The following is a 25,023-nucleotide window of genomic DNA, read 5'->3' as shown; positions in this document are numbered from 1 at the left end:
GTATTTCACTCCACACACTCTGCCAAGGCCATTGTTTCAAGGAAGGTGTCTGTCTGGAAATCTACAGGGTTAATCCAAAAGGACAGCTCCAGCTGCATGCCAATTACCTTCTGCCATTAAGTTAATGTTATGGACTTGCACAGGGTGTCTTCAATGGATTTTGTTATTAGCAGTGCTATTACCCCCCATTAAAACCAGCTATAAAGACTTAAGTGTGGGTGTTAAATTATTCACCAACTTCCAGACCTCAGAGTCTCACTTTTGAGAGAACCTAGGGGCTGCTGAAGCTCCAAGATCACCCTCAGCATCCCTATTCCTTGGAGCAGAGACTGCACCCTTGTGCATGGGGATTTGCACATGAGGATCCATGGAAACACATTCCAAAAACTCAATATGTGGTTAATCCAAATGTTACAAAGCTTGGGCCAGCCTAAAACTTCAGGGCCTGGCTTCTCTCTAGTGACTGACTCTAGGTGAACACCCCAACTCCAAACTCCAATTTCTCTACCTTTCTGGCAGAGGAAAGTTTTGTATTTCCAGAGGCAGGATCCATAAAGGGATATTTTGGCCATTCTCAACACACTTTGCAGGTTTGAGAGAGCAAAAGCAGCACTGCAGCTCCTGCTCTCTGCTCCCCAGGAACCCTCATCCCATTTAATCTCCTCTGTCACTGCCACATGTTGGATCAGGAACTTTAAATGGGCATTCTCCAGAGGGTTGGACCAATAGCCCATCAAATATCCCCCAAAACTGTAAGTTCCCCATGGTGGAACAAAAGCCAAAAGGTAAAATGCTGGCCTGAGATTTTTCCAAGCATTTCCATAACACAAACAGCCACAGCAATCCCATTCAAGGTCTACAGGGTGTGGGATCTCCTCTCCTGGGAATAGCTTGGAAGGGAAACTTTTTGGACTCAAAATGAAAACACAAGTGCCCAAATTCTTCAAGATGTTCTATTATCTCCCATTTACTTCCTTCAGCTGCAGCACAACAGAAATATCTGCATTTTCTAAAATTGAATAGGCAGATATCCAGGCTGAGTTCAAATCTATGGATATGGATTAAGCATCCAGGAAGGTGGTTTGTATTCCCAATCCCACCACTAAACAGGAATATAATAATCCACATTTTACCTTGCTGTTTACAGGTCACACACATTTAAAACATGTAACTTTTCAGACCTAACTCTCACTCCATATTAGACTGGTGTGCCTTGCAGCCTTGATATCTGCCATAGGGTGAAAATAGTGTCACCCAAGTAATGAATTTATGAAAAACCAAACCAAACTAAGCCTGGGTTAAATATAATGTTAAGGCTGCTGTGTCAGGGTCTCAAGAATTAGGGACTGCCAGACTGAAAGCAGCTTCTGTACTTCCAAATCTGCTCCCTGCACTCACACACTGATAGCCAGGCTTTAATTACAGGATCACAGGTTATTATTCCTTTTTTTTTCATGGTGACCTCAATTCTGCCACTTGCTAACTTTCACTGTTTGACTTTTTCAATGCAATTTCTCAGTTGGAAAAGCCCTAAATACCTGTGCCTGGCATTTCAGCCTGATGTTGGGGGAGTTCTGCTGAGCTGGGCTCTGGGGCCAATGCCCCAGGTGAGTGACCACATCTGCATCAGAAATCAAATCTAAAGGGATGGATCCACCTGCCAGTGGGTTTGGCAGGTTTCTGCATGCAGAAAGGAGTGATGGTGGCATTTCTCCAGAGTATTTTGTCTGTAGTTTCCCCCATCTCCTCTGCCATGACCACATTATCTACCCTAAGCTGGAGCATCCTGTGGGTTCACACATAACCCAAGGTGTCTGCCCAGCTGGCACCTGCAGCTGAGGTTTTCCAGAGGCAAAACGTGGTGAGTTTTCCTGTGATGGATAACCCTGAAAGAAGGGAGATTTAGGCTGGATATTATGAAACAAATCTTTCCTCAGAGGATAGTGAGGCCCTGGCACGGGTTGCTCAGAAAAGCTGTGGCTGCCCTATCCCTTGAAGTGTCCAGGGTTGCATGAGGCTCTGAGCAATCTGGGATAGTCCCTATCCATGGCAGGGCGTGAAACTGATGATCTTTAATGTCCCTTCCAACCCAAATCCTTCTGTGGTCCTACAATTCAGGTGAGCAGAAAAAGATACCTTGTATAAAGAAACCTTCTCCCTCCAGCCTCCCTCTGCACTGCAAAAAATGTTCTGCCCTCCCCTAAGAGAACAAGAAACAGCAGAGAAAATTGTTCCAACATGTGCAGAGGAAAGTCTTTCCCTCCAGCACCAGTGTCAAATCCCTGGGTGGTGAAGGCTGAGAAGAAGAAACAAAAGTGACAGAGGATCACAGAAGGCATCTGCCCAGAGGGGACATGGCATCCCCAGAAGTTCAGCAAACTGTAAATAAAGGCAAATGGGACTTTCAATAAATTAGTACTTCCACACACAAGACCCTGCCTGTAAAAGTGGTCACCTGGAAGGCATAAAACAGACAGCCTGCACTCAGCAGCTGGGCTGAGCAAGGGATAATGAAATATCCTGACTTCAACTCATAATTTCTGATGTCTCTGGTGGCAGTCATTGTCTACCTTGGGCCCTGGGAGTTCCTGCGACTCTCACCTGGTGAGTTTATTATTGTTTATACAGCAGAAACCCCTTTTTACTGCCAAATTTACTTTAATAAAATATCTGTACCCCCAACATCCCCAGGGTGTCCTTACACAGAGATCACTTTCACTGCCGCATTCCCTTATTCTCTGCTAATCACTCCACAACTGGGCAATGTGTAGCTCCCACCCAGTGGCACCACAGTCCACTTCAGGCCCCTAAAAGGACATCTCCCACCCTTGAGCTTGTTTTGATTGTGGTGCAGACACAACACTTCTCTGGATGTCTCACCAACAGCTGCTCTTCCATTATCAGCTGTGTCTTTAACAATTCCAAGTGTCCTGCTTTGTCCAAAGCCATTAGCACAAACACTGAGGAGTTGCTCCTACCACTGAACCATGAGGAATGGTATTTCCTCCTCATCTCCCATTAAGAATAAGTACCACTGGTGCTCACCCTCTGCCTTGCCAGCCACCAACCAATTACTTTAATAATGTTAAATTAATACTTTCCACTTCTCCAAGAATCTCAGAGGGCTTTGCCTGCAGCTAATTAAACTTCAACCATGAGGTTGGAATTAGCAGGCAGAGACAGGAAAGTGAGGCACAGACTGAGAGGAGGGCAAGGTGGAGGTCCTAGTTTGGGACACAAGAAATCATCATTAAATCCCTAAATCAAGGACCAAAATCTGAGGCCACACCCTGCTAACCCAGGCTGCAGAGGCCAGCCCATTTCACCTCTGGAGGGATGGGAAGGGCTCTTCTGCCTTGCTGGGGCTTGGTCAAACCAAACCCAGGCTCTCAGTAAAGACATATCTCCACCATCCTGTTGTAGACAAAAATCACCAAACCACCACCCTAAACACATAAACCCTTCTAGCCTCTCCCCCCACCAACAAAATGACCTTTATTTTTCACCTGACTGACCCTTGTTTGCTCATAACCACAACTGTTGAAAAGGAGAGGATTTGGATTCTGTTTTATTTTTCCCTCCATAATTCCCCAAGAAGCAGACTAAAATATCCAACTTTTTGAATGTGAGACCCAAAAAAGTCAGTTTTCTGGCAACGGAAAAGGTCTTATCTGCAATTCTGTTAACTAATAACAAATTTCAAGACAAAAGAGTGGTGATTGGATCTGATCAGAAATTGCTACTCAGAACAGAGTATTTGGGGGCTTTTTACAAGTGGAAATTAGCATACAAATGATTTTTTTTTATTATTCCAGGGGGAAATTAAATACCATCAAAAATGCACAACAGTTTTCTTTTGACTGTGGGTATTCAGGTGGGTTCTCAGGGAAGGAGAGGGATGTGAAAAATCTGTGTTTGATGGCAAAGCTCAGAGACAGCTCAATGGATTGGGTCATCCCAGCAGCCCCAAATGACACCTTTCCACCACCTCCAAACAGGTAATTTGCTGGAATCGGTCTTTTGCAAAAGGTTTTGACATTTCAGCTTTCCTTTCTGGTTCTAAACAGTGACATTTCCCTTAGGGGATAAATTCTCTCACCCTCTGATGGAATCATCTCACCCCGCCTTTCCTCACACCATCCCTCCATTGCTGGGGGTGGGAACCAGGGAGACCCCAGACACACCACTGAGGAGGGGTGGGATATTTTTGGTAGGATACAAGTTTCATGTTGGAATTCACATTTTCTTCCCCAAACTGTTGATTCCTAAGCTTTTTGTGGTCCCTCACACTGGGGTCCTCCACTTGTTCAAAATGGAGATGTTGCCCCATCCCAATCCTCACTTCGTCCCAATGGTCTGTTTTCAGCCTAGGTAACGTTCCCATTCTTTTTTTCACTCATCTTTAGTCTTTCCCCTTAAAATTCAACCTGTTCCCTCCTTTTTTCCCTCAGATTATCCATATGCCTCCTGCACTCACTTCACCACCTCCAATGGTCTCCTTTCTAGGTTTGTTGGATAGCGTCATCCAAGAAAAAAATTAAAGAGGAGGCTACAGAAGATGTAAGGAAACTTTCAGGGAAATCTGATATAGGTCTCAGTTGGAAGTAGTAGTCCCCCTGTCCTGGATCAAGACAGGGTAAGAGAAAATGATTTTCTATTTCTCACATCTCATCATCTCCCATGGAAAATCTGAGCATTCCCAGCCCAGCCAAAGCCAATGGCAAGCCAGGCTGTACCTGCAGGCAAGAGTCAAACTGAAAAAAATGGAGCAGACCAACAAATTGGGAATCTGAAATCTAAGAGGGGGTGCAGGCATGACCTGGTAGCAGCTCTCCTGTGGGGAAGGGTGATTTGGGGATGTCCCACCCCTGGCAGTGCCCAAGGCCAGGCTGGACAGGGCTTGGAGCAGCCGGGACAATGGAAGGTGTCTCTGCCCATGGCAGGGAGTGGCACTGGATGGGCTTTAAACCAACCTAAACCCTCCTGTGATTCCCTGATTCCTACAAAATGAAATAACAGAAACAGCGGCTTTTTGTCAAATCTTTGGTCTTGCAACACACCAGAATTTTTGTCCTAGGCAAAGCTGGAGCAACACAGAACCTAGGAGGTGACAGAGGGTTTTCTAGCACGGCTGCAACCCTTGGGTTTCCCTGTGTCTCCACAAAGCCCCAGCTTCTGGCAGAGGGTCACGTTCCCCAAACAGGCAGGGGCTGATATCCCCCAGGATCCCCAGACCACCCTCCCAGCATCACCAGGAGCCCTGTCCCTGTCCCGCCCGGGAGAGGATGCGCTCCCCGGAGGAGCAGGCAGCTCCGAGATGCCTTTGGAAGGCGATCAGCAGGGGGAGCTCGGCGGAAGCCAAGTGCAAACCCTCGGAATGGCATTTTCAGCCTGGACTGGGGACAGGAATCTGCAAAAGGGACCGCAGGACAGAGATGCTTGGCTTCGGGAGGCTCTGGAGGTCCGAGTTTTCCGGCTCAGTCTCATCAGCCTGGTCCCTCTTTCAGGTTGCCATGCAATGTGTCAGCCTCGTTCCTTACCAGGGAAAAATGTGTTGATTTCCCAGTCGGAAAGAAGGGTGAGGCGAGAACAGAGCAGTTAAAGGAAGCTGGGGATGGATTAAGACGTTTGTTTTAGCCCAAGTCTGACCAATGTGCAGAGCCAGCTTTGGGTCTCCTGAGGTGGCTTTATGACCAGGGGAGAGCAAGGCTGGGGAAGGAGGGAGCAGCTGAAATTTGCCTTTCCCTCTGCTGGAGCCAAAGCAATTTTCTGGCTGGAGCCAGGAAAAAGGAGAAGATTCAGTCCCACTTGCATGTAAAGTTTAAGGTCAGTTTTAGCAATGTTTTGACATTTCCAGGCTCCCTTGGGGTCCTGAGAACACGAATGCCATAAATGTCGAGACACAGACACAGCTGACCTTAAACTTTACATGGCCATGTGGTGACTACCCCACTCCATCCCTGCTCTCTCCTTTTGGCCTCCAGGCTGCCCAAGGCATGGCTGAAATTTAGCTCTCCCTGGCACCAAGAAGTTAAATTTGACCAACTCCTCAGGATATGCTGTTCTGGACAGAAAGGCAGGAAATACTCCAAGAAAAGTGACAAATTTGAGCTGGGATAATGCACAGGGTTATTGCTGGGGAACCTGTCATGGTGGTGAAGAGTTTTCTCAGCAAGTGTATCTGAGGAAAGAGTTGAATCCTTTCATCTTTGGCTCTAAACACAAACAGGCTCAACTCCCCAAAAGCTGCTGTCTGGGCATCAAAGATGAACTGGACAAAAGGGAGGAAGTAAAAGCTGTAGGGTCTTCAGAGGCTGCTATTTGGGCATCAAGAGGTCTGTGGATTTTTCCAAAGTGACCTGGAGTAAGAAACTCAGAAAAGCTGGAATTCACTCTTTGGAACTTTGCATCTCCCCAGGGCATTTTTTAAAGAACCACAAGCCATGAAAACTTTCAGACCACTATCCAAAGCTCATCCTGCTGCTCTTCTCCAAGTCCCAGCGGGGTTGAGCTTCATCCTTGTCCTCGGGCTGCAGTTCGGGGAGGGAAACTGCCCTGCCAAAGCTGCCTCTCCCCACACTTCTCCTGCCAGGGCACCATCGCCCCTGTAACTGCGCCAAACGGAGCGAGGCTGCTAATTGCTCTGCCTGCTAATCTATTCTAATGCATGGTAATAGAAGCCGAGTTTCTGCCCTGATAACTCGGCCGGATTACGCTGCAGAACCGCAGTCCCCCCGCCCAGCCCTTATCTCTGTCCCCAGGTGGGTTCCTCCCTCCATCCCCGCAATTGTGCGAGCCCACCCCCGGAGCCCCACGGGGCGTGGGTGCAAGGGATTTACTCCCGCATCTCCCGTCCTACAAAGCCAAGAGCTCCACAAACAGCATCCCTCCCCCCTGCTCTGAGGGATTTCACGCCTCTTCTCCTTTCCCCCGAGCCCAACCCCCCCCCCCCCCCAAATTTCCAGATCTTGCGGATTGTTTTGGCCCTGCTAGTCTTGCCTGGGGGAGGTGGGTTTGGAGCATCGAATGCAGCTCGCTGCCGAGCCCCAGGGCTGCACAAAGGTTCAGAGGTGGCCTCAAGAGCCATCCAGCCTGAGATGAACGGGAGCATTCCACATGCACACCTCTGAAAATTTGGGCCCTTTGTCCCATCAAGGATAGGCAATCGTTTGCTGGCAAGGGGAGGGGAGGTATGGGAAATGGAGGGGGTCTGTGGAAAGTGGTGTTGAAATCCACTCCTCAGCTGGTTGTTATGGGTAAGTGGAGTTCCTCTGTGAATTTATGGATAAGTGGAGGTCCTCTGTGAATCACAGGATCATGGACTTGTGGAAAGGGTTGGAAGGGACATTAAAGATCATCCAGTCCAACCCCCTGCCATGGGCAGGAACCCTTCCACCATACCAGGTTGCTCCAAACCTCACCCAGGCTCAGACACTCCCAGGGATCCAGGGGCAGCCGTAGCTTCTCTGGGCACTCTGTGCCAGGGTCTCACCATCCTTACAGCCATTCCTAAAATCCATTCCTAAATCACTTCCTGCATAGAAGCAGTCTGAAAACAGCCAGCACTGTGTGTGAGATCTGGGAGAATGGGGATCTCCTGCCTCCATCATCTGACTCTTTCCAACCTCCTGCGAGGGTCAAAGACACAAGGATTGGACATCTCTGAAGCTGCAGGGTCTCTGCTTTACAGCCCCTTCAATCACAGCCCTCCTGGTCTCCTTTTGCTGCTGAATTTACCAGGCACATTTTACCAACAATTTACCAGCATGAGCCTGGTAGCTTAAAGCAGAAGGAGAATCTTAGAGCACAAAATCACAAGCAGGAGACAGAACTCAAGCCAAAGACATGGGAACTGCAGTCAGTCCGCAGCACTGAGGTCATCCACAAGAAAGGAATTGCAGGAATCTGCCTGAAATCTGCCTTTTGCCATCTGCCTGTGAAAGGCTGAGCTTCAAATGAAGATGGAAAAACCCTTGAAGGCTCAGCTTCAGCTGAAGTCTACCTGGGTAATACAAGCTCCTGTCTCTGAGGAGGCAGTAAAGTAACCTTCCCCACACTGAATTCATTTTAGAGTCGTTTTAAAGAAACTTAAAAGAAGAAGAAGAAAGCCAGAGAAAGGGAACGAGGTTGCTAGATAAGGCAAGTAATTAATGAACAAAATTACTTTTCCCAGAGAGCATCCTATCATGGTGCTTCCTATTCATGCTAATAATATTTGTGAGTGTCTTCCCCAGAACCTGGGTAGATAACACCTACACTCTCCCGTGCTCCTACATGCTCCTCTCTGCAAGGGCTGATGCAAATAATCTGTTCAAAGGGGCTGAAGTTCTTTGTTCCTGTCCTGATTCAGAACAGCATCCCCAAATTCTTCGTGGGAACTTCTCTTGAGTAACTCCAAGGAAATTAATTTGGTGTTTTCCCTGTCACTGTGGTCCAAATGCCAAATATTTGTTGGTGAAGATGATGGGAGGTGCCCTTGCCTTCAGAAATTTGGAGTGTGCTGCTCAAAGATTGGGGCTGATCAGTGGTGCTGAGGCTTCCTCAGGACTGCAGTGAGACCTGGAAGTCCTCCAGGTGGGAGGGCCTGGTGCTACTTTAGCTTTGTCTCTTAAAAGGTAAATGAGGATGTGTGTTCAAGGAGGTTTTCCAGAAGGTCAGGGAGCCATGGGAAGTGCACTGTAAGGAGTCCCCTCTTACAGACACTGAATCCCTGCCAGGCTCAGCCAGCACCTCATTTAATTGCTCTTTTGCTGTCAGCATCTGTTCTCCTGCCTTGGGGGAGCACAACAAGAAGAGAGAAAATATTCACATAGGATAGACTGATAGAACGGCCTGAACACTTTTCATCCAAGTCCCTCACCCCTGGAAACCCCTTGAGCAGTTTTATCCAGAAGGGTTCAAGGCAGAGGGGATCCCACAGAGTTTCTCAAACCAGTTCTCCCAACCCACTGCTCCTTTTGATCTTCATCAGTATCTCTATTTTCACACTGCCAATAAGCTCCTGTCCTCTTCCTCATCCATCCATCCATCCATCCATCCATCCATCCATCCATCCATCCATCCATCCATCCATCCATCCATCCATCTATCCCTCCCTCCCTCCATCCCTCTGCCCATGTCCCCCAGCAGCAGAGCCTACAGCAATGGGTGCTACAACTCCAGTATTTGGTCGTGGCAGAGACAATTCCTCCCTCTGGGCCCAAACTTTTCTGCAGGAAATGCAACATTTCTGCAATTAGCAGGCAGAAAAAACACAGAGTAACACAGAGGGAGTTGCATCAGATGGCCATTACCACACAGACCTGGCATGGGCATCTCCAGCAGCTCCATGGCTCTGGTAGGAGAGGAGACTGCAGGAAATTGGGAAAAATAATCCAAGGAACCTCTCAGCCCAGGCTTGGTTTTCCCTGTGGGGTGTGAAATCAGTAGGATGGGATTTGCTGTCTGACAAAGGCACCCATGCATCTCCACCAACCCCACTCGGACCATGCCTGAAGCTCTGGATCCATCCCTAAGCTATTTAATTCCTTGGAACAGGGAAAAAGCCTGAGCTGGATGCACAGCCTTCAACAGGTGAACAGAGATCAGAAATAAAGGAGAAGCTGTGTTTCCAAGGCAGTTTTCAGATCCTTACATGACCAATGCACAGCCTTTGGATCAGAGCTGGAGCTTCCCTGCTACTGAAATCAGCATTTCACCCCAACTCCAAAAACAACAAAAAATTCTGCCTTTCACAGCTCAGCTCCTTCTAGGAAAGGGAATCTGGGGGACAGAATAACAAGAGGAAAAATAGAGAGAAGGATTTTAATTTTAGTCTCACTGCCTTTCTCTGCCCAAGCCTATTCCAGCCAAAAAGTCAGAGAACAAGATGAGTTTCTCTCTTCCCAAGCCTCCTCTCGAGCTGATTCTGCAGAGAGGTTTGGAGTGGAGGGAGGATCCATCCAGAGCCAAGTCATAAGAAACAGAAGAACCAGGGACCCAAAATACCTTAAAAAAAAAATCTTGGTTTCATCCCTGTGGTAGTTTAAACATATATCTGAAAGGAATTATTATTGTTATTATTTTTTTAAATAATTATTATTTTAGAAGTAATTCTAAGCCAGTAAGGTCTGGCACACCCCAGCTGGCACTGTGAGGCTCTGGGAAGCACTCCTTAACCCGAGGCTACACCAGGAACCCCAGCTCACGCTCCAGCTGCAAGGAAAACGCTGTCAGCAGGTGATGGATGGATTTCCCCCCATGTGCATGGCTGGAAGGGGCAGGTTAAGCACTGAGAAATCGCCGTGGTGCTGTGGGTGACCTCAGCAGGCTGGGCTGTAGGATGCACAGCAATGGAACCATCCATTATGTTGCATCCCAGAAACCTGGGATTTTTGAGCTTTCTGTGCTTTCTGGCACTGACCCCCTGGAGAACACTGCTTTGGACCTGAGGCCTTGGAGAAGGCTTCCATGTTTGGGTGATGGAGTTAAAATCACAGGGGTGTAGTTAAATAGATGTGTGTGATCTCACATGGTGAAGGGTTTGGAATTTGAGGGTTTTAGAATATAGTAACAGGTATGGGACAAGATGGAGGGTTTTGGGTGTTGTCTTTTTTCTGTCTTCTTCCTCCTTCTTCTTCATGATTTCAGGTAGTAGTTTCTGGTTGTACAGTCAGTGCTGCACTGAGGGTCACAGGAGTTTGGTTATTGGGTCAAAAGTATAAAAAATATAAGTGTTAACTCTCTATTAAACTATTCAACTTTAAAAGATCTTGTAACTAAGTTCAAGCCTCCATTTTGCCCACTTTTAGCTGGTAGCTAGAAGTGTTCCAGAACTGCCTGTACTTTAGATAAAATTTAATAAACAACCAAGCCCTGACACAAGAAAAACAATAATCTCCTTCATGTTCTTAATCCTAAGTAAAAACAAAAGAAAATTAAAAAAACCCCCACTAATTAAGTAGTGCAATTACCACATTTACACCATCACACATTGCAGGTGTCCATCTCCCAGGCTCATTCCCCAGTTCCTTGCCCTTTAAATGCACATTGTTGTGCTTTGGTGTCCAGAAAAATAATTTCTGGTCACAGCTTGCATGGTGCTGCTCTCTGGGCACATCTGGCAATGCTGGGTGAGCCAGACAGGCTGCACTAGGGGATGTGATGAGAGTGACCACGGGTGTTGGAATTTTGAGGTTTGGGAGTTTTAAACGTTTTTTGGGTTTGTTTTAGTATTGATCTTTAAAATATTACTGGTTTCGATTTGAAGTCTTGGCGTGATGAGTGATGGAGTTAGAATCACTGGTGTATAGTTTGAGAAGAAGTGCAATATCACATGGCAAGAAGTTTATAATTTGAGGTTTAAAAATACAGTAATAGGTATGAGACAAGATGAAAGTTCATGAGTGTTGGCTCTTCTTCCTTCTTGTTCCTTCTTCTTCTTAATTTTAAGTAGTAGCTTTTAGTTAAATAAAAAATACCGCAGTACAGGTCACAAGTAATTAGGTCAAAAGTATAAATAATATAAATGTTAGTTTTTAACTGGATAATTAAGCCTTCTAAAACCTTGTAACAAAGTGCAGCTCAATTTTCTTGATTTTAACTTGTTAACTAAAAGTACTGTAAACATCACTATATTTTAAATATAAATTAATAAACAACTAAGTCCAAACACAAAAATCCTGTTTCGCATGCTTCAATCCCAATTCTAATTAACAAAAAAAAAAAAAAAGAAAAAACCCTAAAAAAAAAAAAAAGCCACAAAAAAAAAAGAGGCTCATAGGTCTTATAACCTCATAAAAGAGGTTATTCCTTCTGGCTAAGGCAGTGCTACAACCCAGGCTGTGATAGGAGGGGTCCAGTGTGGGTGGGTGGTTGGAAAATGCTGGGAATGCTGAAGGAGGTAGAAATTCAAGTGCAGTTCCATGATGTTGTCCCTCATCCACCTATAGGAGACATCTCCCAGAATGATAATTTGTGAGGGACAGGAGTCCAACTATGCACTTGAAGGGCAAAAATGTCCTGATTGAAGTCCTTCAGGATCAACATCCAATCCAGAATCCTGGATTCAAACTATCCATTTTATGGGTTGGTGACAGAACTCAGGTTTTTAGTTGCACCTCCCAGTTTTTTAGTCTCTCCTTCCAGATAATAAGCAATAGGACAAGAGGAAATGGCCTCAAGTTGTGCCAGAAGAGGTTCAGGTTGGATATTAGGAAAAGTTTCTTCATTGAAAGAGTGGTGAAGCATTGGAACAGGCTTCCCCAAAAAGTGGTGGAGTCACCATCCTTGGAAATGTTAAAAAATGAGTGGATGTGGCACTTGACTCTATGGTTTAGTGGGCAGGGGGGGTTTAAGTCAAACTTTGAGTCTGACAATCTTTGAGATCCTTCCAACACAAATATTCTGTGGTGGCCCAGCAGCAGAGAAGGTTTTAATCTCAAACTGCAGAAGTGTCCTTGGTAGATTGGCAGATCCAGGGGACAAAGGGTGCCCAGGTGTAGGCTCTGCCCCATCCTGCCCCTTCCCCTTCTCCCGTGTATCCATCCCTCCAGCCCAGGGTGTTAAGTGCCATTGGAATCAGGTGCTGTGCAGGAGGTGAAGGTGTTATTATTCAAGCCACTGGTTCCAATGAGATTATCCAGTTTAATGGAGCAGCTTGCATGGACCTCCACTAAGCCTGAATTTTCACTGTCAGAGGATCCCCAGTCAAGTGGAAAATTAGAAGGAGAAGGGAAGAGGGGGTTGTGGAAGGGAAAAGGGAGGGGATGATTAAGTCCTCTAGAAATTAATTCATAACTGGAGAAATGGAAATAATAACTCCCCAAGCCGATGGACAATCCCCAGCAAACACATTTCAATTTGGAAGCTGGCTCTGCAGCCAGTGCATCTTTTGCTTTCTGGCTCCTGCTGCTTCATTGATTCAATTTTCTACCCAAGGTGTTGACTTTGTCCTGGGGTTGTGGCTCCTGCCAAGGCTCAAGCAGCTCAGAGCCCCCTCACTGCCCCTGGCTGCCCAGCCTGCAATGCCTGCTGCAGTGGGGAGCACTGGCTCAAATCACTTTTTAATTCTCTTTGGGTTTGGTTTAGTTTTGTTTTTGTTTTGTTTTGGGTTTTCTTTTTTTTGTTTGTTTGTTTGGTTGGTTTTTTTTCTTCCCCACAGGAATGGGTCCTAGTATCCAACAGGTTCAGAAGCTCTTGCGCCAAGCACACTAAGGCTTGGTGGAGTTCACAGACAACACCAGCCTGTTCCACCCTGATAGCAAAATGTCCATGTGCCTTTGGAGGGCTGGGATCCACATACTGTCCAAGGGCAGGACAGGACTTGGTCAAAGCCTCTGGACTGTCAAGGCTGTTGGGTGAAGCAGCTTCCAAGCACAGTTGGATATTTAATTCAAAGCCAGCATGGCTTTATTTAATAGCAGTGATACAAACAGCAGATTTGTCCCCTGTTGTCAGAGATAGGTTGATATCAGATATCAGATATCAGCACAGGTTCATAAACAGCTTCTTATGACCTGACTCCCAAAAATCACATCCTCAGCCGTAAAAAGCCAGACCTCTTTCCCAAAATACGTGTGGACCTCAGAAATTACAAAATATCACTGCAGAACTTTTGGTCACAGCCTGGTCTGGTGGGAGGTGTCCCTGCCCATGGCATGGGGTAGGAACTGGATGATCTTTGAGGTCTCTCCCAACCCAAACCATTCTGGGATTTTATGATTCTGTGCCTGGACTGTGGGATCACCTGAATAGCCACACAGAATTGGGACATCAGGCTGAGTGAGGGACAGAGGATCTCCAGCTGACCCTTCCATCTCAGGGGTTCCTGAGCTTAGACACCTTCTCAGTCTGGGTATGCACACTCAGCCACCCTGAGATGGCCTCAAAATGGGGCTGGAGAGAGTTAACAATTGTTTACATGATTCCCCAGTGCAGTTCTGTGAAATGTTACTGCTTCCCAGAGGCACAAAATATAATTTTGCCTTAAAGGTTAATAGTATTCGACTCACTGAGGGAAGAAAGGAGTGCTCAGGAAGCTCTTTCGTTTGGATCCCAGCCTGCTGCACTTCAGGTGGCACCCAGGGCTCTGGTCATTGTGGGGAGTCGGCGTCTCCTGGCCAAATCCTGCTCTCCCACTCCTTCTGCTATTTGACAAGGAAGATCTCTATCCAGGGATTCAGAAGTTTCTAGCATTGAATTTAAATTAAAGCTGCTAGTCCTGATGTCAGCCAAGAGTCAGCCCCTTACTCATGAAATGTAAGCAGTATCTCTGTGCTTTGTGGGGATTTACCAACCCTAATAATGATAAATTCTCCAAAACAGAGGAGGGGAAGAAAGCTCAATCCTTGTGTCAGGAAGAAAGCTGAGTCCTCACATCCAGAGGCCAGCCAAGCCTGGGTCACTGCTCCTCTCCAAGAACACCATCAGTAGAATTTGGGGATACAGATGCAGGTCAGAGGATGCTGCACCCACAGCTACCAGGCAGCTAGGAAGATGCTTCCATGAAGAAGCTTAATGTGCTTTAAGCCTCTCCCAGAAGGAAAGGATGGTGGAAAACAAAGCTGCTCCCAGTTCATGTGTAACCATGCCAGGTGCTGCGGTCCACTTGCTTCCTGCAGCCACAGAGGTTTTAGCTGAGTTCCAGAATGTCTGACCAGGTAGTGTCTCATGAGGCAGGGGCTGTCTGGGTCCTCCTGGGCTGTGGGTGACATCTCACAGGGTTTGTTCCAGGGTGCTTGTGGTGGTCCCTGGTTGGATCAGAGACATTCAGTCCTCCCAGGCTGCCTCTGCTCCCTGACCCTGCGGGATGGGTATGTCCTCCCAAACACAGCTATGGGAACACCAGGCTGTCCTGGATGGATTCAGCGTTGTGTTTGATGGCCAGTGTGTGAGTCTGAGGCACACATGGGGCTCAGAGACCTTCTGCTCCACTCTTGCTCCTGCTGTCTTCTTCCTGCTGCCTTCCCAAGCCCTGCTCTGGGCTCGGATCACTCAAGGAACAGGCTGACAGTTGTCCAGTTGGTAGCCCCAAACAGAAAAGCAGAATAATCACTGGGAAAAATATAAGCTACAGGGCTATCCTCAAGCTCCATGAGACTCCAAAGAGATCCATCACCTCCCCCAGCAGCTCAGGAGAGGATGTGAGCCACGAAAGGCAGCAGAAGTTAATCCTCATGCTGTATAAACCAGCCAATAATATGCAGGACATTTTCTATTAACCACCACACATCCAGACAATTACTCTGATTGATTCCAGTCAGGTTTTACACCAGGCTTTATCCATCAGCACAAAGCTTTGCTGCCTGTTAATATCATGGGGAAAACCATTCCTAATGGAGGCTGCCAAACTCTACAGCATCAGCATTAAGCAGTCACAAGAATTGATGTAGCAAATGTGGCCTTGGGATGGCTGGGGGTTTGCAAACTGCATGGAAAATGCAATAAAAAAATCTATTGGAGCATTCACACAACACCAATAACTCTCCCTGTGTTCTAAATGGATTTCTGTTCTGATGGGAAGGAGTGGAGAGACACCTGGAGATAGATGTCTCCTGCAATCAGGATTATTACACATGTGTGATGGTAGAGGGATGGTGGATGGATAGATGAACAGAAGATCTGGTTTATTCCCTGCTGCCTTTTAGCTGGGTCTGGGAACCTTCCCCTCTGCCCATTCCAGCAGAAATTCTGTTATCTTTGTGTTTTCTTTTTTTAACACCTTTGCAGCAGGCACAGTGACCAAAAGGAGGGTGCTAAAGGTAAGAAACAGAGATACCAGTGAACTTTAGAGCCATCAGTCAACTATTACTTTCTCAAGGTGGGGGATGAGAATTATTTTTGTCCTCTGCCCCCTGTCCTGATGCTAAAAAATCTCTGTGCAGGATAAGGTGCATGAGGAGGATGTGCTCCCTCAAAATGTTCAAACTCTGTTGTTGCCAGAAGCAGCATAAAAACATAAAATCATAGAACAACCTGAGCTGGAAGGGACCCTCAAGGCTCATTGAGTCCAAAAGGAAAGTCCCCATGGGATTTTTGCACCTGACCTGCAGGGTGAGAGTGGTAGGACCTTCCTCCATAGAGAGGAGGTGGCCAAACCGTTCCAAAAATGACACTGAACATACCAGAGCCTTCCAACCCCAAACACAGCCATAAAATAAACAAACAATAAAAAAAATCTCTGCAAAATCGGCAAATCAGTGACACAGTAGCTCCAGCCCAATAGCTCTGCCTGTAGCAGCTCCCTCTTAGTTATTCATCCCAAAAATCTGAATTTGGCACCTACAATCCAAGTCACTCCCTCTGAGTTTCTCAGACATCTCCTCCAGGATGTTTTTCAGCCCCTTCCTGGATGCTTTATTGATGTGTTGCTGCCTCTTCTATTAGGAAAAGTGCTCCACAAGCAAATGAATGCCCATGCCAGAGATTCCCTGGTGGCAGTCTCAGGTGGCAGGTTCACTTCCAACCAGCCACTCTTCACAATCCCTGTCCCACACTGATATTCCCTCCCCTAGCCTGTTTATTGCTTACCTCCAGCATGTGGATTTAGCTGTTCTGGCCATAATGATGTCTCATTATGTTCCTCAGCCTGCTATTAAATAAAACTTTAATTCAGAATCATGGATAGGAGCTGGGGAGTTGTCCTAACTCATCCCATGGCTGAATGTGTGCCAGTATGGATTAAAATCTTTGCAGCACTTAATCTCCTTGTATTTTCAGCTCACCAGCACTCAATTACCAGTGCTGTACCTCCAGTAGATGTTTATGATCACCTTTACACACTGTCCTCCCCCAACATCAACTTTCTGGTTACTTTTTTCCCCTGACTTGATAATTTCTCCCCCATTTTTTTTTTTTTTCTTTCTTACCAAGCAGGAAAAATACTCGACACTTCCAAAGTGCTATCAATATCACAAAATACTTTTGACCAAAGCCCTGGGTTATTTTGTCAGATGTTGAGGAAAAAAGGGAATGGCAAACAGCCCAGAGCACTGATCAGAAAATCTGGTTCATCTTATTAATTTAACACCTGGCATTGGCTGTCTTGTGCAGCAAGGTCCATAATATGGATTCCAAATAATTAGATAAAGGTCAGGGGCAGGTACAGACCTTCTGCATGCACTGAAGCAGCCAGCTCAGGAACAGCAGGTGGGAGATGCTGACCTCAGATTTATGTGGGGCCTCATTTCTAGTCAGTGATTCAATATCTAATTAAAGCATGTGCAGCACCCATGGAGTGATTTGTTGGAGCTGCTCTGAGGAAGCACCAATTGGACAAGAACTTTGTGAGAAGAAAATTCCTATTCCCACCCTGGAATATCCCACTCTCTGGTCTCAAACAGCCCCTGAGGTACAAATTTTATTTTTTTGTATTTCTGTAATAACCTTGAATTATTCCCTCTGATTTCATGGGTGTTTAAAAGACAGAATTAGAGATTTCTGCTCATGGCCTTGCCAGGGAGGACAAGGATGAACTGAAATGCTCAGCCAGGCCCAGGCTATTAATTCCAGCCCTAATTCCTTCCCTAGGCCCAAACAACTAAAATTCAGAGGAGAAATCCTTACATCTGAGAAGTGACAGTGCCAGTTTGCAGTGACACATATATAGACCTGGGTGGAGGCAGGAGAGAGACTCAGAGAGCTCTAAAGATATTTAATAACTTAATTCCTCTGGAACAATAATCGTGATGCATCCTGAGAACTCTTCTAAGGAGCTTTCTTAGCAACACAGGAGGTAATTCAGTGCTGCCACTTGGAGGGTTTGTGGGATGCTGAGTGATTCAGGTGGCCAATAATTATTTTCATTCTGCTGCAAGGTTGGTATCTTTTTTCCTTGCAGCTTCCCTCGATCCCTTCAAACACAGCTCAGTTCCTGCTTGCTTTATAGATTCCTTTCCTTACTTTCCCCCTCACATCTTTTACAATTACCACGTGCAAGGAAAGGGATCCTCAGCACTGAGGCTGGGAAAGAGGAGCCAGCAGCAGCAGCAGCAGCAAGTCAGATCCCTCTCTAGCACAAGAAACTGATCCTGTTAAAGTAACTCTTCTTTTATTCCCAGTCTGACCAGAACTGGTGCCCACTAGCTCACCCCAGAGCTCACAGTGGGCACAGATCTCACAGGACAACCACATTCAGGGTTTTCTCAAATCTGTGATTAAGTCTGAGTCCAGCAAGATCCATACAGTAATTCCCTGAAGACTTCTTGCAGATCAACTCAGGGATTTCTCCACCCTCCTATCTCTCACGACCTTGTCACAGTGACTGGCAGGTTGAATTTTAGACCAGCTGGTGGTTGTGACATTGACACACCTCATGCTGCAATCGTTTAGATGAGCAGATAAAACTGCCATTCAAAATCCATCCTTAAAACATCCCCCACCACACATCCAAAGGAAATCCATAAATCCATAAATCCATGTCCTCCTTGTATGCTGGGGGGGGGGGGGGGGGGGGGGAGAGAGAAGCAAAACTTTTGAGTGACCCTATTTTTTTTTTTTTTTCAGGATGTAGAATCTGAGATCCACAGGAGAAACATCACTTGCCCATCGAACCTCAAGTTTTAGATGGAAACCAGGAATCCTGATGCCTGGTCTGCAGGGAAAAGACCATTTCATAATGAGCCCAGCATGACAGCGCTGATCCAAACTTCATCAACTACAATCAAAGGCAGGAAAACAAAGGAGGGAATGGAAGGAGACAGCAAAATGAGAGAGTTGAGATGAGCTGAGCACACATTTTAATGGGGATTTGGACTCCCTGCTGCTGCTGCTGAAAGGCTTCTGCAACAATCTTGGCTTCCCCTTCCTGGATTTACTGAGCTAATCAAACACAATTCAGTGTGGACTGTGAGCCAACAAAATCCACAGCTGGTGAGAGGGAGTCTGGGATCAAGACCATGGGGTGCTGGATGGGAGAGAAGCCCCTGCTCCAGGCAGCACAGGGAAATGACCAAACACCACCCCAAAGAGCCAGAGCAGCCAACCCTGCCAGCAGCAGAGCCAGGGCCACCTCCAAAGTGGTGGGCAGGGGGAAGAGCAGTTTGGTGGCTCCACATCTGCAAAGGGCATCCAGACTCATCCTGGCAGGATAAGCATGGCCAAGGTGCTCATCAGGCTCTGCATCAGCAGCTCTGGGCAGGTGCAAGGGCACAGGTCGGGGGTTTTCATGTGCAAAATTATGTTTGAGAAGCGCTTGAAAATTCAGAAATGTCTGCAACAGCTCAGCCCCAACATCCATAGAGCCATTCATTCATTCTCTGACTCCAAAGGCAGAAAAAAATGACAAAACAAAAATAATAAAGTGAAAATTCTCCTGGTCTAAGCTCCCAGCTTCCAGCCAGAACTGGCAAGGGACTGCCTGCCCTGGAGCCTGCACTGATGTCATTGTATTGAACAGCTCTCAACAGATCTTTCTTTCATTAATTTGTCTAATTGCTTTCCAGCCAGTTGTGTTGCCGGCCTCCATAAAGTGCCTCTCAGTGCTACCCAGATGAATGATACACTGTATGAAATTGTCCTTTCTTCTGTTTGTTTTAATATTCCGCTTGATAATCTCATATAAAGTTCCCCAGATCTTGTGTTATGAGAAATGAGCAGTAATCATCCCCTCCACCTTTCTTCATTGCCCTCCTGATTGTCTGGATCTATTGTGGCCCTCTCAGCCATCTCTTTTAAGATGAAAATTGCCAAGTCACACAATCTCTCCTTGTGTGCCTCTGACAATCCTGAAAAACTCCCTCTAGTACCAATTACCTTTTCTACTTCATTCTTCACCCATTTTTAGCTCATTTATAAATACACCAAACACCCTCAGCAGACATTCCCATGGGATCCTTCCAGATACTCGCTCCCTCCATCACAACCCTTTATTCATTGTCTTTATTTCCCACCTTTGAACTGGTTGCTGATCTATCAGAGGACTCATCTTCCTGTCCCATGACAGCATTGTTGAGGTCCCTAGCTATGGGAAAAGTATAAATTTTTTTTGTATTAACCACATTATCCCTATCACACGGGCTTTGATTTATTTAAAGAACAATTGACTCGTGACACCCACCGCCCTCCCCCAGTGTGTCATGTTCTTTTTTTATTCATCTGTTCTTAATCACAGCTCAACTAAATTAATGGCGGAAAAAATATTCCATAGAATCATAGAATCCCAGAATGGTGGCTTGGAAGGGATCTTAAGGATGATCTAATTCCAATCTCTCTGTCATGGGTGCTTTCCGCTATCCCAGGTTGCTCCAAACCCTATCCAACTTATCCTGGAACATTTCCAGGGATGGGGAAGCCACAGCCTGGATTCAGATTTCATGGTTTCAAGTTCCAAGTCTTGGACCTTTCAGGAGTTTGATGTAAAAATAAGAAATATATGTTTTCCACCTTTCATTCTTCCATCGAGGCCAGAATAGGCAATGAGGTGTAGAGCAGATTTAATAACGTGGCAGTTTCACACCACAATTTCCCAGGATCTTGCAGTGAACATCACTTTTACACTGTAAAAGCATTTTTTGTTGAGCCCTCAGCAGCAGCCACTTCACACAGCTTGTGCCCTTTGGAAAGTAAACTTCCGGGGGAACCTTGTTAAATTTTAATCAGTTATTTTTATGAGGTCAGCAATGTGTTTCCTACGTGGGCTGCTTGATGATTGTTTTGCAATTCACACTCCAGAGTTACTGATCTTTTTATTATTTTCTTTTCTTCCATTGAGTACAACTTCTAATTTTCAATAATGTCTCTTGACTTTGCCACTTAAGTAGGTATTTTAATTCTTTTTTCATTCACTTTTACTACCCTTAGATATTTTTTCATAGGTCATATAACTTCACAAGCATCTTACATGATGCTTTTATGCACCTTATTTTTTTTGCCCTATCTTCTCCTTTTAACAAGCTACTCAGTTTTATGTTGTTTCCACTTTGAAGCTGAACTCCACAGTAATTTTTATTTATTTCTTTTATTCTGCCTCTACAGGACACTGAATTTGAGCACCACATGGTCTCTCTTTCAGAGCAACACACTGAGCATCTGTGTCCTGCAGCACAACCCGGGAGTAAATCAAGAATAAACCCAGATTTGTGTCTCCTCCTGGGTTTACAGGTAGGAGCTCCAAGTGTTGTGGCATTTGCTCAGTGCATACAAGGCCACTTGAAGTCTCTCATTACCACATTCTCTGCCCTCCCAACCTTTTGCATTTCTCTCAGCCTGTCACTGTCACTGTCACTGCCTTCAGCTGGTCAATAAACCAGCCTTAGCACCGTGCCCTTCCCTGGGGACACCTTGTCACTTGTGCACACATTGACCTTATTTTCTTCCTTGGATTTTACATTTTCTTTAACATGAAAGCCCTTCCTTCATCATTTTGGCCTCCTCTATTGTTCTTGGATGATTTATGCCATAAATGAGCTTCCCTTTATCAAGGTTTCGGGCTGTGTATTCCATTAGCATCTTCATTTAAAGCAGACTATGCACAGGAGTAAGTATATATTTAATTCTGTCAGACTGCCTATTCTCATGTGCCTTGATTAAAAGGGACATTCATTGGGATTGATTTTTGATACTTTAACCTGAATTTTGTCAAGTTCCAATCCAATTGGCTTCCAAGGATAAAGGCATGTTATGACTTCACTTTTAGACAATGAGTTTCAATCTTTAAAACCTCTTCCTTGCCTAATTTTTATTTAACTGGCAACAAATATCTTCCTTCCTCTGTCAGTTCCTGCTCGTTGAAAAGGTTTCCTTATTCTTTTTCCTACTCTGTTTTCTTAACTAATGCACTCAAACATTTTCTCTGTTTCTGGCTTTGCATTTGAGAAAATGACTCCATAAAAACATTGATTTTTAGCCCGTTATCTCCACAGCTTGTGTCTTTCCTCCAGGATTTTCCTCCTACTGTCCCCCTGTAACTGGGAGCTGTGGTAACATCTCATTAGTGCATCGAACAATACCAGGAAATATTCTCTAATCCTGGGGCCAAATAACATGGTCTGATCACAGCCATGTCATTAAACTCTATTAACTTCCAAAACACCTTGTGGAAACCCTCCCTGACCCGTGTAATTCCCAAACATGTCCAGAAATTGTTTGAAGGAGCAATAGCTGGCCCAAGCCAAACTCTATCCTAATAAATTTGCAGCATTAGGAATTATCTCCCAGTGCCTAATAATATTCAGTGGAGTTGTTTTAATTCCTGCAATAAATATATGTTATATGGCCCAGCACCACAGGATTCCTCCCACTGGAGGCTCTTTGATTGTCCTCAGAAACACGAAGAGATGTTCCCCTGCCACCAGCCAGTGGCTTCAAACTGACGGAGGGTAACTTTAGGTTGGATATTAGGAAAAAAATATTTCTTGTGAGGGTGGGGAGGCCCTGGCACCAGGTGCCCAGAGAAGCTGTGACTGTGCCATCCTTGGAAGTGCCCAAGGCCAGGTTGGATGGGGCTTGGAGCACCCTGGGATAGTGGAGGGTGTCCCTGTCCATGGCAGGGGTGGAATTAGATGGTCTTTGCAGTCCCTTCCAACCCAAACCATTTTATGTTTCTGGCAGATCCACACCAGTCTCTTCTTGCCCAAAAATCTCTTCCAGCCCACATGAAATCCTCTCTTCTCTGTATTTGTGGGGCTTTTTTCCCCAGTGCAAACAGAAGAGTTGAAATGTCCTAACCTGGTGATCCAGGGAAAAGAACCTGCTCAACATTAACACTGCAAAATGCAAACCAAGTCAGCAGGAGAGGACACCTAGTCCACGTTCCCACCCTACAGACATCTGTCATTCTGTCCACCAGGGCAGTGACACTGGGCCTTCTCTGGACCCCTCCAGGGTTACTCCAGGGTAACCCTGACCAGATTTTCTGCTCCAGGATCATGCCAATGTAACCCTGATCAGTTTAACTGCTCCATTTGTTTTGGAAAATGTGAGATACCTTCAAGTATCCCAAAGGGGCAGCTGCAGGAGTGACAGGCAGGCCAACAAATTCCCATCCACTTTGGGAGAAATGTTTCATCTGCAAATGGGTTGTACATGACAGAGACAAATTGCTATTTCAGATACTTAAAGATGCTGTAACACTGCTTGGCCTTAATTTTGGGCTCCAGCAAGCTATTGATTTTTTGATTCTTTATATTATGTTAATGATGTCATGATCATATCAGAGCAGCAATGTACTCCTGCAAAACTCCAGAGTGCAATATTTAATAGATACTGTTAGTATTAATTGATTTGGTTATAATTCATTCTACTCGTGTTTTCACACTTAAGGCTTGGGGTTTTTGTTGTTTTCTTGGGGTTTTTTTATTATCAATAAATTCCGTAAACATCCAGGCAGAATGAAAAAGTCAAAGCATTTACTTCTCCTCTTACTTTTTAATTTGGGAGTGGGGGAAGTGGGGAAAGCTGTCTTCTCCAGCTCACCCCAATCAATAGCAGATTAAGTATAACACTCAATAACAGGACTGATGTGCCCCTCAACAGCTCAAGAGGCCATCAAATGATATTTTGTCAATTGGACAGATGAGTTTATGCTGTGTGTTCACTCTCCTTCTTTTCTTATCAGCCCTTTCTGATCCTAATCCAGATGTCCCTGGAACCCTGGAAGTATCCAAGGCCAGGTTGGATGGGGGTTGGAGCAGCCTGGGATAGTGGAAGGTGTCTCTGTCCATGGCAGGGACCTGGATAATCTTTTAGGTCCCTTTCCACCCAAGCCATTCTAGGATTCTGTAATTCTATGATCTTCTATCAGATAAAGAATAGAATTCTTCAGGTCAGGATTTTTTCCTTTGTCCTTAAAAGCAGAGAGGGGAACAGAGAACAAAGATTTACTGTTGTCCTGCAAGTCCAGTAAAAATCATCTCCTCACCACACAAAAAATCACTGTCATGTCCAGGTACACTGAGATGCTGCCCGGAGATACTGCAAAAAATCAGAACCATTCCTGGAAATAAATTTTACGAGGCAGTAGCCTCAAGATGAAAAAATATTTTCTGCTTTCTTGGCTATTCATAACACTGAAAGTTCTTTGTGAGCTCATTTGCAGGACTGGGGCTGGGTGATGATGAGGAAGGGATCAAGTTGATTTGCTTGTATCCATGTTTGCATTTTCTGTTCTCCCTGAGAAAAGCACAGAGCTAAAGCTCTTGGCAAGCATCCCAACATCCTCCTCCTATTATTAACTCACTGCCTTTTCAGAGGTGCTGGGTGGAAAAGGGCAGGGCCACCTGCAGAAAATCCACCTCTGGCCCTGCCACATCTCAGAGATGCTCTGCTCTGATAATACCTTATCAGGCCAGGTAAGCTCTGAGAGACTGAGAGCAGACAAAGCAGGCAAGAGTTATCTGAACTGAATCCTGCCCTCTTGCCCTGCACAAAATAACCCAGTGCTCCCTGGCAGGGCTGGCTGGCATCCTTTCCAAATTGGTGCTGGGGGCAGAACATGTCTGGCTGCCTGCTCCCTGCTCCTGGGGAGCCACAGGGAAAGACAGGTCCAGGGGGCTCCTGTCTCTCAGCTAGAGCTGAGAAAGTCTGCAGACAAGACCTCCTTGTGGGGTGGTTTGGGTCTGAAAGGCAGAAGGAGTTTGGTTTTGTTGTGGTCATCTCACCTCAGCTCTGAGCCATTAGAGTGGGGTTTCCTTAATAAAGGGGACTCATTAATCCAGGGGTCCCATTAATACAGGGCCCTCATTAATCCTGGTTTTAAACTGGAGAAGGGTCCATTTAGAAGAGATATAAGAAAATTTTTTTTACAATGAGGGTGGTAAATTACTGGCAGAGGCTCCCCAGAAAAGCTGTGGCTGCCCCTGGATCCCTGGGAACACCCAAGGTCAGGTTGGATGGGGCTCTAACCCACCCTCACCTCAAAATATGCACCAAGCTACCAAGGGAGAAGCCTCTCAGGCATGGGAAGTTAGACTGAGTTAGATTGAGATTATTTTCTTCACATGTCTCAATTAAAATGTAGATCTGCTCCACTGCCTGGGGCAGAGGGGCAGAAGGCATTGGGAATGAGATATGGGAGGGAGAAGTATGACATGGGGAGGGTTTGCTTCA

General features: G+C 45.8%; 1 protein-coding gene across 1 annotated transcript in view; it reads right to left on the bottom strand.

Moving 5' to 3' along the window:
- Positions 1-25,023, bottom strand: part of PLXNA4 (plexin A4) — a 392,054-nt gene that overhangs the window by 105,449 nt on the left and 261,582 nt on the right. The gene's annotated exons all lie outside the window — the stretch shown is intronic.

The sequence above is a fragment of the Cinclus cinclus genome, chromosome 4, assembly GCF_963662255.1.
Source record: "Cinclus cinclus chromosome 4, bCinCin1.1, whole genome shotgun sequence".
Lineage (NCBI taxonomy): Eukaryota > Metazoa > Chordata > Aves > Passeriformes > Cinclidae > Cinclus > Cinclus cinclus.
Note: the sequence above shows the minus strand (reverse complement) of the source record. Positions and strands in the feature narration are given on the sequence as shown.